Here is a 12,166-nt window from a genome sequence, read left to right as displayed (position 1 = left end):
TATTCTCCCTGTGTTAATCAGGATGTCAGCTGGGAGTGTCACATGTAATTTATCCACAAAACCGCAGCAACTCCGCAGAGACGGTGAGCACAGTCATAATGACATAATATTGGACTGGTGGAGAGTTTCGGGGGGTGACAGATGATGTCGATTTTCCTCCTCCCCCCTCCCTCCCCTTCTTTTCATCCAGACGTTCTGAATTGAGACCTGTGCAACTTTCACCTTTACATCGTGGACCCTTTGGCTGAGGGCAGGGTGTTTGTAAGCCTTTAATCAACATTATTCATTAAGGGAAGTGATTTATTTCATCCAACCAGATTAATATTTAGAATCATTCAAATGAAACCCACTTTTTTTTTTTTGGGTGGTTTCTGAACCCTCAATGTGTTCAATATGTGTCTCCCAGCGCACGTTGTCGGGATAGATCCTTGTTTTATGTACCTGCCAGGCAAAGCGATATTCCAGATAACGTTGAGCTGCACCCACTCAACTTTTCTTTTTCCAATGCTCATATATTACTCCAGCTTTTTGGCCTCTGCTGTCGCCAAGGCAATTTAGACTGAGAGAAACTGCAGAATCAGCTAAATTGTTCCACTTGGAGGTAGAGTTGGAAGTGTTGAAAGGCCTCGCCTGCAACTCTCAGACTATCAAAATACTGTAAATCCCTTCCCTCGCCTCACCTCCACTTCATCACTTTCTTTCACGCTGAGATGAATTATGTCATAAAAGCAAAGACACTGGCTCGAGCTGTTGTTGTGTTACTCGTTTAGGTTCGGAGAATATACGCTGAATATACTTTGTGCTTTGATATGTTATTACTTACATTTTCTTTTACTGATTTGACTGCAATATTTAAAACTGTTGTAGTGATTTGTGTAATTCAGTAATGTTTATATATTCCTTCTTTACACTGCTATGTAATGGTAAAGTGACCAACAACTACACAAGTCACCTGATCTAACAAAGTGCTTCAAAACTTCAAATCGTCAAAAGCAAATATTTTGTCACAGAGATCAGTTTTTAAAAATGTATCTGTGTTTCTTTTTTAATCCTTGTAGCCATCCGTGTGGTTTATGCTTAATCTACTGTGGTCTATCCTCTCCGCACATACTCGTCCGGGCTACATGAGTCATCAACATGCATATACACACAAACAACATACGCACACACACTCGCACGCAGAGTGCAGTGAGTGCACCGCTCGGGCATGAATCTCCCTCCATGGGCTGGAGGAGTTGGGTTACTCATGAGCCCATAAACATGTGCTGGCAGCGGTCCAAGGCGCTGCACTGTAATTACGAACGTTAGAAACAATATATAAAAGACCCTTCCCCAGCAAGGCCGTGTCCTGCACTGCAATTAGCGTACTTGTACAGAATTATCACCCTTCAGCAGCCGCCGCCACACTGAGCGGAGGCCTTAAATTGGCACTGTCCTCCTTGGTCTGATAGAGGACAACCCTCACGTCTCTTTATCTCTATCGCCCTCTTTATTTTTTATTTGCTTTGACTAATTATGACCAAATACCTCTGGCATCACACTCCTACGTATGCACAGGATAACGCAAACGCTCGTGTCAAAAGTTGCCTTGTAAATTAACGCCGCGCAGTCTGTACGTGCTCTTATGTGTGAACATGAACATACTGTGCTGCATGTTCTGAAAAAATCACCTATTATGCTCACAAGTACACGCTCTTCACCCACGCACATGACACTGTGGGCTTTCAGTAATACAGCATGCCAAAGTGTGTGCACGTATGCAGCGAGTGGGTGCTACTAGGCAAGGCCAAGACCACGGTGGAGCTTGTGTGTTGGTGTTGGGTGAGCATGCGGCAGTGAGAGTTGGCCGGTGTACAGAGCAGCAGAGAGGGTGCGGTGTGTTACATGTTCCACTAATGAGTTTCCTTGGCCAGGCAAGACCGTGGGGCAAACTTATTAGTAAACAGGCTACAGAGAGGAGCCCCGGCAGCCCTCTACTGCTGCTGCTGCTGCTGCTGCTGCTGCTGCTGCTGCTGCTGCTGCTTCTGCTGCTGCTGCTGCTGCTGACTCTCCAACTGATCACTTTCTCTTGCTTCTCTATTGTTTTCTCTTCCTCTCTGTCTGTTTCTATCACTGCAAATTGTGTCTCCCTTCAACCCTACAACTCTCACTCTTTGTCTGTTCTCTCTCTCTCTCTCTCTCTCTCTCTCTCTCTCTCTCTCTCTCTCTCTCTCTCTCTCTCTCTCTCTCTCCCCCTTGTAGGCACTGAGATGGGTTTTGACTTCAGCCACAGGCACAGAAGAAATTGGCCAACAAGGCCAGACAGACTGGCGATCGCAGCAGCATTGTAAGTACCATAATCCATTGTAAATGTAATATGTTTTTATTTAATGATGTATTGTAATGCGGTTGTATCGTCTTGCATTTCATTTAACGAGATTAAAGCGGTAATTAGACGACGTGCAAGTTTCGTTTGTTGTATGCATGGCATGAACTGTTCAGTCCACGTCTATTGCTTTTCTCTTCCTGAGACTTATTATAATGTGAGCATGCATTAGATTAAATCGTAATGGCTGTATGCTGTTTCTATATCCGATATGAAAGGCCAAGTGGTCCCAATGGCTTGTTAGTGCACTCGATTTAAAAACAAAAGCAAACCTAATCTTTAGTGCACTTGCACGGAAAACAGGGTGAATCTCAAGCGCGCGCTAGGCATAGGAAGTCCCGACTCTTTCTGTGCTAGGGGCCTGGATCTGTTAGAAAATGGCTTCCACTCTCTGCCTTCCAGCTCTCGGCTCCCCGCCGCCATTTTGTGCATTGCTGCCAAAGTAGTCAGGTAGCAGGATGAGAGGGACAGAGTAAAGTGGGAGAGAAAAAGTGGGTGCAACTGGATGCTGGGTTGAGGAGGAAATTAAAATAAATAGAAGAGGAGTGGCAGGAATTGGAGAAAAGAGGTGCTCCAATGTATAATGATAGAACACTTAATATGTCTTTTTCTGTTGGAGAGGGGTTTTTAGTTGTTGCCGACTGACTGCATACAAACAAGCAGCCTCCCCTCTGGAGCCTTCCCAGCTCTTCTTCTCAAAGGGCTGACCTTGGGTGGATGCCATAAACGGTTCTTTTCCATTGGGGCGAATATGCTGGCAGGGCCCACAGCTGCATGACCCTCTTCCATCAGTCCTCCCTCTCTCCTCCACAGTCACCCAGAGTCCCCAGCAGCCTGGCACCCATAGAAACACAACCTGCTCGCTTCTAGCACTATAGATCCCGAGTGCACGAGTAACGCTTTAATCTCTACTTATATACCTGTTTCCACTCTAAGCACAGAACACTGTTAGCTGTAGCTTCAAATCCCACTGGCGTATGCACTCAGTAACCCCTGGCCCCACCCTGCAGCTCTGAGCTACAGTAACTAGCTGTGTGCTGTATGTGCCAGGCTTTTGATTACGTGTGCAGATGTTATTAAAATCCTCTTCTCGTCTGAGTCCAGGAGCACGGGTACTAAATCGAGCTTTCAGTAGGTGTCTGCTGCGGCTTTTGAGGCCTTTTTTAACGGAGGACATTTTGAATATGCCACAGTAGGAACAACACAGGTGTAACTAATCTAATTCATTGCAATTAGCTGCTTTGATTTCAGGATCCTGGTGTTGTGCATGCTCTCTCATCGACACTCTCACTGTGGCACCAATCAAAATGTCTGCTGTGAGAAACTTACCGGACAAAGACACAAATGATCATGCAGCGTTTTAGCTTATGTTGAAGATTGGAGTGGAAGAGGACAGACATTTTAGCAATTGCTTTTGTCATTATGGTCATTTGAGCGACCTAAGAATTTAATAATTTACTCAATAAAACTATAATAACGTCATTTTCGCTGTATTTCCTTTTTTAGTTTAACAACCCAATAATCATCTGTTGCAGTTATTCCCATACCCACCACATCTCACAGTATTTCATGTCACTTAACTTTATCATTAGCTCAAGGAAGCACCCTAACCAGCGGCACATACTGTGCATGATTTGAGTGTATTTCTTGTGCCAACCTCTTAAAACATTTGCTGCTTTCCTTTTAAGGAACGTAGAAGACTTCAACATGTGGCCGTCGTACATGTACAGAAAAACGTGTAGTCAATGGGGCAGAACATGTTGAAAGCACACAGCCTATATCTGGGTACTACTATATTCTGCTTATGGCTGTTCACAGTGATACTGTTTCAGTTTGTATCTTTCTTGGCATGTTACTGATTTAGACTCTAGTTGCAAAATACAGCAGCGGTCCCTCCAGCACTAAGACCTGGCCTATTTAGGCCTGTCACAGGCAAGCTCTCATTGAGACAGACGTACAGTCAATGGCTTTGCTAAGACTTCAGAATGCGCTCTGTCCCCTTTGGCTCCCCAGTCCTTAATCTGACCATGTGTTTGCATATGGGACAGAATGGCCTCCATATTGTATTCGTGGAATGAATTATGAATGCTATTGCATAACCATGGTCTGTTTCTAGGGCATATCTCCACAGCATCTACCCAGAGACCAAAGCATGAATACATTTACCCGGCCTAGACCTCTTGGAAATGATACTGTGAAGCTGGTCTGCCTGCGTTTGTTTATGGTTATATAGAGCAGATGGCCATGCAACATGGTCACATATCACACACTGGCTGCCTCGCTGGCACTGCCACACACACACACACACACACACACACACACACACACACACACACACAGGCTTATATGCAGACATGTAGGACTATTTGAAAGGGATTCAAATCCACAGACATTTGTTCTTTTATAACTCACATAGGGTGAAGTATTAAATCTCTTTATCAGAACATTGCTATATTCTCCTTCGTGTTGGCAGCAGTCCTGGAACTATAGGCACAGGCCGTAATAACTGCTGCCAAATCAAGCTCTTCGATGCTAACTGTGGTTAACTGTGCTGTATTTACAGCCTTAGCTTTTAGCTGTAACTGCTCACCACTGTACTGAGTCTGACTACTGCCAGCTGTAGCCTGGGGGTAACGAGTTCTTTAAGGTTACAAACTGCACAGATCCCTGTCTGCCTACTCTGGCCCTCTGTCTGTCAGCTGAAAGTTCATATTCCAGGAGAAAGGTATTTGTCCCACCCTCTAAATATAGCTGGCGACAGATGCAGCTCGATGGGGCACTGTCCAAGCTGAAAGGGGCTCTGCAGGCCAGAGCAGAGCTGGACATGCAGACGTGTCAGGGCTAAAGACTTCTCCTAATAGACAGGGGCCCTACAGGTCACCAGCAGCCACATCGCAATGCCCGTTCCACTGGCGACCATTAGCATGGAGTCACAGAGACTGAGCCTTTGTATCTTTACAAGAGCAGACATTTAAATATCACAATACGTGTTTGTACACACGTGCATGCAAGTGTGTATACATTTCCCTTTTGTACATACTGTATGTATCCAGCTGTATACTGTGTGTGTGAGAGATGAGAAGCAGCTGGTAAAGTTAGACTGAGTGGTCTGGGAGACCCCTGCTGCGTGCCCTGTCATTACAATCATTGGGGTCATTTTTTACCTCTAAAGATGAGGCCGGGGGCTGCACTGGGATCAGCTAACTCCGCCTAATCCTGCTCTCTTCACCTGGCATGTTTATGGCTGTGCTGGGGGAAGGAGGGGTGGATGGGGGGGGCGTGGGGTAAATTACTGGGGCCGGTTCATCTCACAGCCTGACAGGCAGACACACATATTATGCGCAATGGCGTGAGTACACTACGTCACATGTGTGCATGTGTTTATCCGTAAACACAAAGACTGTGCGTACAGCAGGCGTGCACTAATGCATACCTGTAGCTCCACAGACGTGCCCATAGGCACATACTGTACATTCATACACCGTCACATACACTCATAAACCTCGTCTTTCACTCTCCACACACTCAAACAAGGTTTGCGAGCTCATGCAGAGGTGACGAGGAGGTCAGCCTGTCTGACTTTGAGCAGAATCCCCCTGTGGCTTGCCCCAGCCATCCCCCCTGGCATGTGTAACAGGACCTGCCCATGCAGCCTCTCCTCACTCCTGTCCTCCCCCTCCTCCCGCTGTCTCCCCCCTGGCCCTGGTATAAATAGATGGGTCATGCTTGCTGTACTACCCAGAGGGGGCTGTGGGGGGGGGGGGGGGGGAACAGAAGCTACGCTTCCCTTTATAAGTGCTCCATCGTGTCTATCTGAATTCCTCCTGTCTACGCCCAGACACCACTTCACTGGTACTGTACCACGACTCGCGTATAGATGTATACAGACTAGAGAGGAATACATGCACACTGACGTCTAAGTATTCCTGACCACTTCCCTGATAGAAGGGAAGCCACACATTTATAAACACGGGAACTAATGCGCATAAGTACTTATATAACAATGCGGAGCCACAAAGGCTGAGGAGAAGGGTCGATCTGACGAAGAGTCTGAAGAAGAAGGCCGTTTCTCGAATCTCACCAAGTTAAGTGTCAAGATATCATTTGAATTGTTTCCATATTAGTGCCAATATAAAACATGGGTTTTGTTACTAGTAATAAAATAGACTACATTTTGTCTTCGTCAGTAAATGTTTCATGATGGAAAAACTGAACAAGACTAGAATTCTTAAGTCTGTTCACTACAGACAGTTACAGAGAGGCTTGATACGTAGTCCTATTTATATGTCCTGCACTTGCCAAGAAGTTCAGTTGATGTGCACGATGACATTATTTGGCCAGGACTCTCTCACAAAAGAGATATAAAATAAGATAAGTTAAGAAATTGTTAAGAAAATACAAAATAACATAGTGCATACAAACAGTACATGTACAGACTGTCGCCAGTCCACACGCACACGCACACGCACACACACACACACACACACACACACACACACACACACGCACACACGCACACACGCACACACACACACACACACACGCACACACGCACACACGCACACACACACACACACACACACAGTAGGTATACAGTACATGCACGGACTGCCTCCAGCCAACAAATTGCATATAGCATATTGCGTATAGCGTGGGTGGATGAGTAGAAATTGATAGAAGATATTAATGAAGATGCATATTGTGTAAATGTCCGGCTTCTTTTTCCAAATTACTCGCCGCGTCGGTTGACCACAAACCACCAGAACCCCAAAGATCGGTTTACAAGGTTACGGCACTCCATCGTACTATCACTGCACTGAAACGCAGCTTCAGTATTGATTGATAGGCACTGTAGCACTTAGAGTGAAGTGTGATTGAATTAAAGTGGCCTTTTAAGCAGTGTGTGCCTTCACTGTGAACGCTGTGTGAAAATGTGATGAGGTAAATGAATATCATGTTTTTCCCTTTTCCCTCTGAAGGGTATTTTTCCATGTTTGTGTGTGAAAGTGTGTACGTGTGCTCGATACTGTGCCCTTGTGTGTGTGTGTGTGTGTGTGTGTGTGTGTGTGTGTGTGTGTGTGTTTGTATTTGTTGCTGCGTTCATTTATCCCAAAGTGTGAGTACGTGTCTGTGTGACATTACGAGACGATGAGGTGTGGAAAGCGGGACTTTGCACTCTGGCCCTTCTCAACAGCTAATGAAGGCCGAAGCAGCGTATCAGTTACAGTTCTTTCACGTGAACGGGTGTTTGCTGAGCTTGCACTCTTTTAAGAATGCTACATTTCCAGGTGGACAAGCTCTTCATAAAGCAGGTGTTGCATAACTGTGTGAAGAGCCCTAAACAAGTGTGCACAAGGCTACATGTGTGTATGTGTGCTTGCATCGCATATTGGTCCTCTGCAGTCCGTGTGTGTGTGGGTGTGTGTGGGTGGGTGTGTGTGTGTGTGTGAATATTTCCCTGTCACTGGATGATGGCAACTGGCTTCACTTGAAAGCAATAGCTTTCCCGGACATGCAGTCTGTTGGTCAGGGCCCCAGATTCATCTACTATATTAGATTGAAGTATGTCTAGTCAGCAGACTGAGAGGACAGTGTGTCTTCCTTGACCTTACCTTATGTTGTCTGGACCCCACACCGCTGAGCGTTATGCAGGGCTGAAAGGAATGGTGATACGCTCTACGCAGAGGAGACCGCTTTTTATTTATAGTTTGTAGCAGCCTAAACATTGCTTTTGGTTTGAATATGATGAAAAGGTTTGTAATGCTTCTGGCTTTTTCCAACAGTAAATGTGTTTCTTTGTTTTCTAATTGAACATAGTTAGCTTTAAATGAAACGTAGTATAAGTAAGTTAAGTCCCTTTTCTTTCTGTCATTACTGTATATGTGTACAGTGTGTGTGTGTGTTTGCATACTGTAGGTCGCTTTACTGCAAAGCGTCTGTGTGTCTATTACCCTTTAAGAGTGTGTGCTTGTGCATACTTACACTCCGCTCATCCAGCGCTATGTTGTAAGTACAGCAGTGTTGAATAATGCAAAGAGCCTCAGACTCACCAATGAGCGGACACAATGGGGCCTCTTAGCTCAAGACATACCGTTCTGTATTATGCTGTGCTGTACATTTGTGCCTTCACAGAATAATATTACCACAGAGCTACGTGCTGACAAAGATTACACTCATATGGCTTTATATAAAGCAGATTGAGTGACAGTTAAACAGGCAGGCTAACACTGCAGTGTTTGTGATTCATCGTGTTGATGTATTTCTCCATTTGCTTTGTTGCAGAAGTAACGAAGGCTACCTGACATGCTGCTGAAACCCTGATGGAAGGATTTGCTGCGTGTTACAGAGCAGGTGAGAAATATTAACAGCGGCAAGCAGCTGTGACTCTCTGATCCGCACATGTGGGCCAGGAGGACATGAGCTAGCTTGAGCTCGCCCGCTGTCAATACTGGTCACTATTGTTAACGCTCTCCTCCCTGAAGCACACAAACAGTGTATGTTGGTTGAAGAGGTTAAAACTTTCAATTATAGATAATGAGGTGGGGGGGGGCCTGAAATGTATTTTCGATCTATAATCATTTCTTGACCTATTTCGACAAGCAATGCTGTAGAGTGGAAACTGCTGACTCTGCATATTTGAAAATGGACAATATTTAATGAATGGAACACTTTTGAGGTTAAAAGATTTTCCGTGAAATCCTTCTTTTGTATGTCGCAGTACCCTCCAAGTTCTTTGCTGGTCACATTTGAATATAGAAAATATCTTTACCATACAATATGCACATGTATATGTATATATGCACCTTGTTGGATCATTTGAATCCCCCCCCCCCCCCCCCTCCACCCCCACCCTAAGCTCGAGCCATGAACCGGGTGACCCAGACGTCACATTGTGTTCTGAACACACAGATTCCGGTCACACCGGTGAGGCGTCCCGGAGGAGGCGCGGCATGTGTATTTGTGTTTCAGTGAATCATAACCGCTGTTTTGCATTCATCGAGGTGTGTCGAAGCAGATTACCTGCATGAATTGGGGGGGGGGGGGACATGAAATGACTTTGTTTTTAAAGACTGTCCTTTGGGGTGAGGTAGTAGGTTGTATAGTTTTAGGGTCATGCCCTTCCTGTCAGATAACTATACAACTTACTGTCTTTCCTGAAGTGGCTGTAATCTCATCACATGCCGTTGTTGGAGCTTTTGGATCTGGATCAACGCTGGAATGTGCGTGTTTACCCACTGACTGCTAAGAACCTTTACAGCCTTTGATAGCGGTGAGTCATTTAGGGTTGTGGCTGCGTTACACTGTTTTCTCATTGTTTTCACTTGAAGACTTTGTGGTCAATAAAACATGTTTTGTCAGAAGTGTTTTGCTGGTTGTTTGTGTGCCAAATAAACTCCATTAAAAATCATTTCTTTATGCACAAACCTGCTCTTCTACTTTGTCAAAGCTCTCTTGCAATGTTACTGTTTAAGAAATGAAAACTCGACTTTGTTTTATTGTCTGTAAATGTAAGTTGCTTTATATGTGAATTAATGTAAGTCAAATGTACAAGGGTGTTTTTATGCACAGCGTTTATATGTCACTCCACCTCGAAGTCGCACCAAAGCTTGCCAACCTGTACGACCTCTCTGATGTTCGAACAGGGTGAGGTAGTAGGTTGTGTGGTTTCAGGGTAATGATTTTGCCCAATAAGGAGATAACTATACAACCTACTTCCTTCCCTGAAGGGCAGCAATACATCACTATACAGACTGCAGAGGGGGCGTCTTGCTCCCAGCATCAGAAAAACTTGACCCTGATCTACAAACCTGACCCTGAGCCACCAGTCCACTTCTTACCTGGAACGTACACATCCACAGCCAATCACAGCAACAGAGAGGACCTGCAGGTAAAGCCTGTTCACTGTGGGATTTGTGTTTGATTCGTTTTTTTCTGCTTCAAACTTTAATAAAGAATAATATCATAAATCAGTTTGTCTTTGCCCGTTTATTTCAGTTCTTATACTTGTTCTCACATCCTGTTAGTTTCAATTGCAATCATGTGTGTATATATATATATATATATATATATATATATATATATATATATATATATCCAGTCTACTAGAACATAACCAGACATGTTTATCATTGTGTTTAATGGTTGAGAAATGTTTGGAAATATCTCTGTAATATCCCTGACTTGTCTGCCTCCATCCTGCCCTTCCTTGGGATCAGCCAGCAGCCAGAGCAGATGGAAAGATATCGATGGCACAATCTCACCTCCTGCGCAACAGCATGATTCATATGGCAACAGATGATGGTTACAGTATTTTAGCCTCACATAAATACACACACACACACACACACACACACACACACACACACACACACACACACACACAGACAAGGTGAGTGCCAGCCGTTATCAGGCCAACCTGGGCATCGTGCATGCCTCACTGTATGAGGCTGCAGGCCTGAATCTCATATCAAGGTCAGACTTGAGGGTCGTCATTCACAATGAGAGCCCTGGCTCGCTCCTGCATCTTCACTCTAACTGGGATCAACTTTGTGACACAGGTACATTTTTATTGATATGCATTTGGTTATAAATAGGCATGTGCAGAAACATAATTATTCCATTGTACTCTATTGAACAGCCTGGGTTTCACTGTGCGTGTCATGGTTTCACACATATCAGATACCAAACCATCTGAGGTACTTACACATTCATCAAACGTCTCCGACACAGAGAGAAGGATTATGTCATCACGGCAGCAGCACAGCCCTGAGCGGTAACATCGCAGCGTGGGAAACAAAATCTACCACTGTACTTTATCCTATGTGACTCGACCGGTGTTGGATGTATTTGTATGTGGGCTGCACCCACTGCGTACCCACCACCCACCATATTGAATTGATTTGAGCCTTGGCCCTGGTGATAGAGCAAAGTGAGCTGAATACTAAGCCTGATGAGACAATGGCTCTGTGTGCATCCTGTCTCTGGGGTTGCATCTCTAAAGGCTGAGCTCCATGCTTCATCTTCTCCCCGCTTCGCCGATAACATTGCAAAAAGCTTTGACATCCACCTTGGGATATTCTTTTCCCATGAGAAACAGAAATAATGAAAAGCTTTTGAGACTCCCGTCTGAAACACATGAGTCAGAATTCAATAATATACTGTTGTTATATCCAAAGATGCCAGGAATTCGACAAGAATAACACTCACAGCCTTCATATGATGTCATAGCTGTATAAATTGAATAGTGTTATTGATTGAATGTAAGTGGATAGGATTTAAAGCTCTGTGGGCAGACCCTCAAATAAACCTCTGAGCTGAGTGCATTTGCTGAAATGAAGAAAAAAAAAAGCTAAGCCTGTATCTAAATAGATTCAGTCACAATAATCTGTGCCACGCTGATTATACAATGTGTTATCAGTCTGAAATGTAGGGCAAGGAAATGAAATCATTTGTCTCTTTTGCAGTATTTTGTCCACATAGAAACAAACCATTTCAATATAGTTAATCACCAAGATAAGCTTAAATAACAGCAATAACCAGGCCTCACTCACTTATAGATGTGGCAAAAGCGCCACCTAGTGGATGCTCTTTGCGCCTTATATACCTAATAGTGTCATTCCCTTTCTTTACATTTTAATTAGACTATTATGATATTGTTCTATAAAACACCAGAGAACAATACCCATCACAATAACCTGTCATCATATGTATGTTGATGTTCAATTTACTATAATTAAAGAACATTAAAAGTAGTGAATTCTTACATATGACAACCTGAAACGGATTTGTTTTTGGTATTTC

The 12,166-nt window shown here is 44.2% G+C and overlaps 1 long non-coding RNA gene across 2 annotated transcripts in view; it reads left to right on the top strand.

Annotated features, from left to right (window-relative positions):
• LOC115009568 (uncharacterized) overlaps positions 1-10,332 on the top strand; it is a 37,998-nt gene extending 27,666 nt beyond the window's left edge. For both annotated transcript variants that reach the window (XR_003832381.1, XR_003832380.1), the window contains 3 exons: positions 2,242-2,326; positions 8,648-8,716; positions 9,526-10,332. This is a non-coding gene — a long non-coding RNA (uncharacterized LOC115009568). The remainder of the gene's footprint in view (positions 1-2,241; positions 2,327-8,647; positions 8,717-9,525) is intronic.
• Positions 10,333-12,166: the final 1,834 nt, after the last annotated feature.

This window comes from Cottoperca gobio, chromosome 6, assembly GCF_900634415.1.
Source record: "Cottoperca gobio chromosome 6, fCotGob3.1, whole genome shotgun sequence".
NCBI lineage: Eukaryota > Metazoa > Chordata > Actinopteri > Perciformes > Bovichtidae > Cottoperca > Cottoperca gobio.
This window is presented reverse-complemented; position numbering and strand designations above follow the sequence as displayed.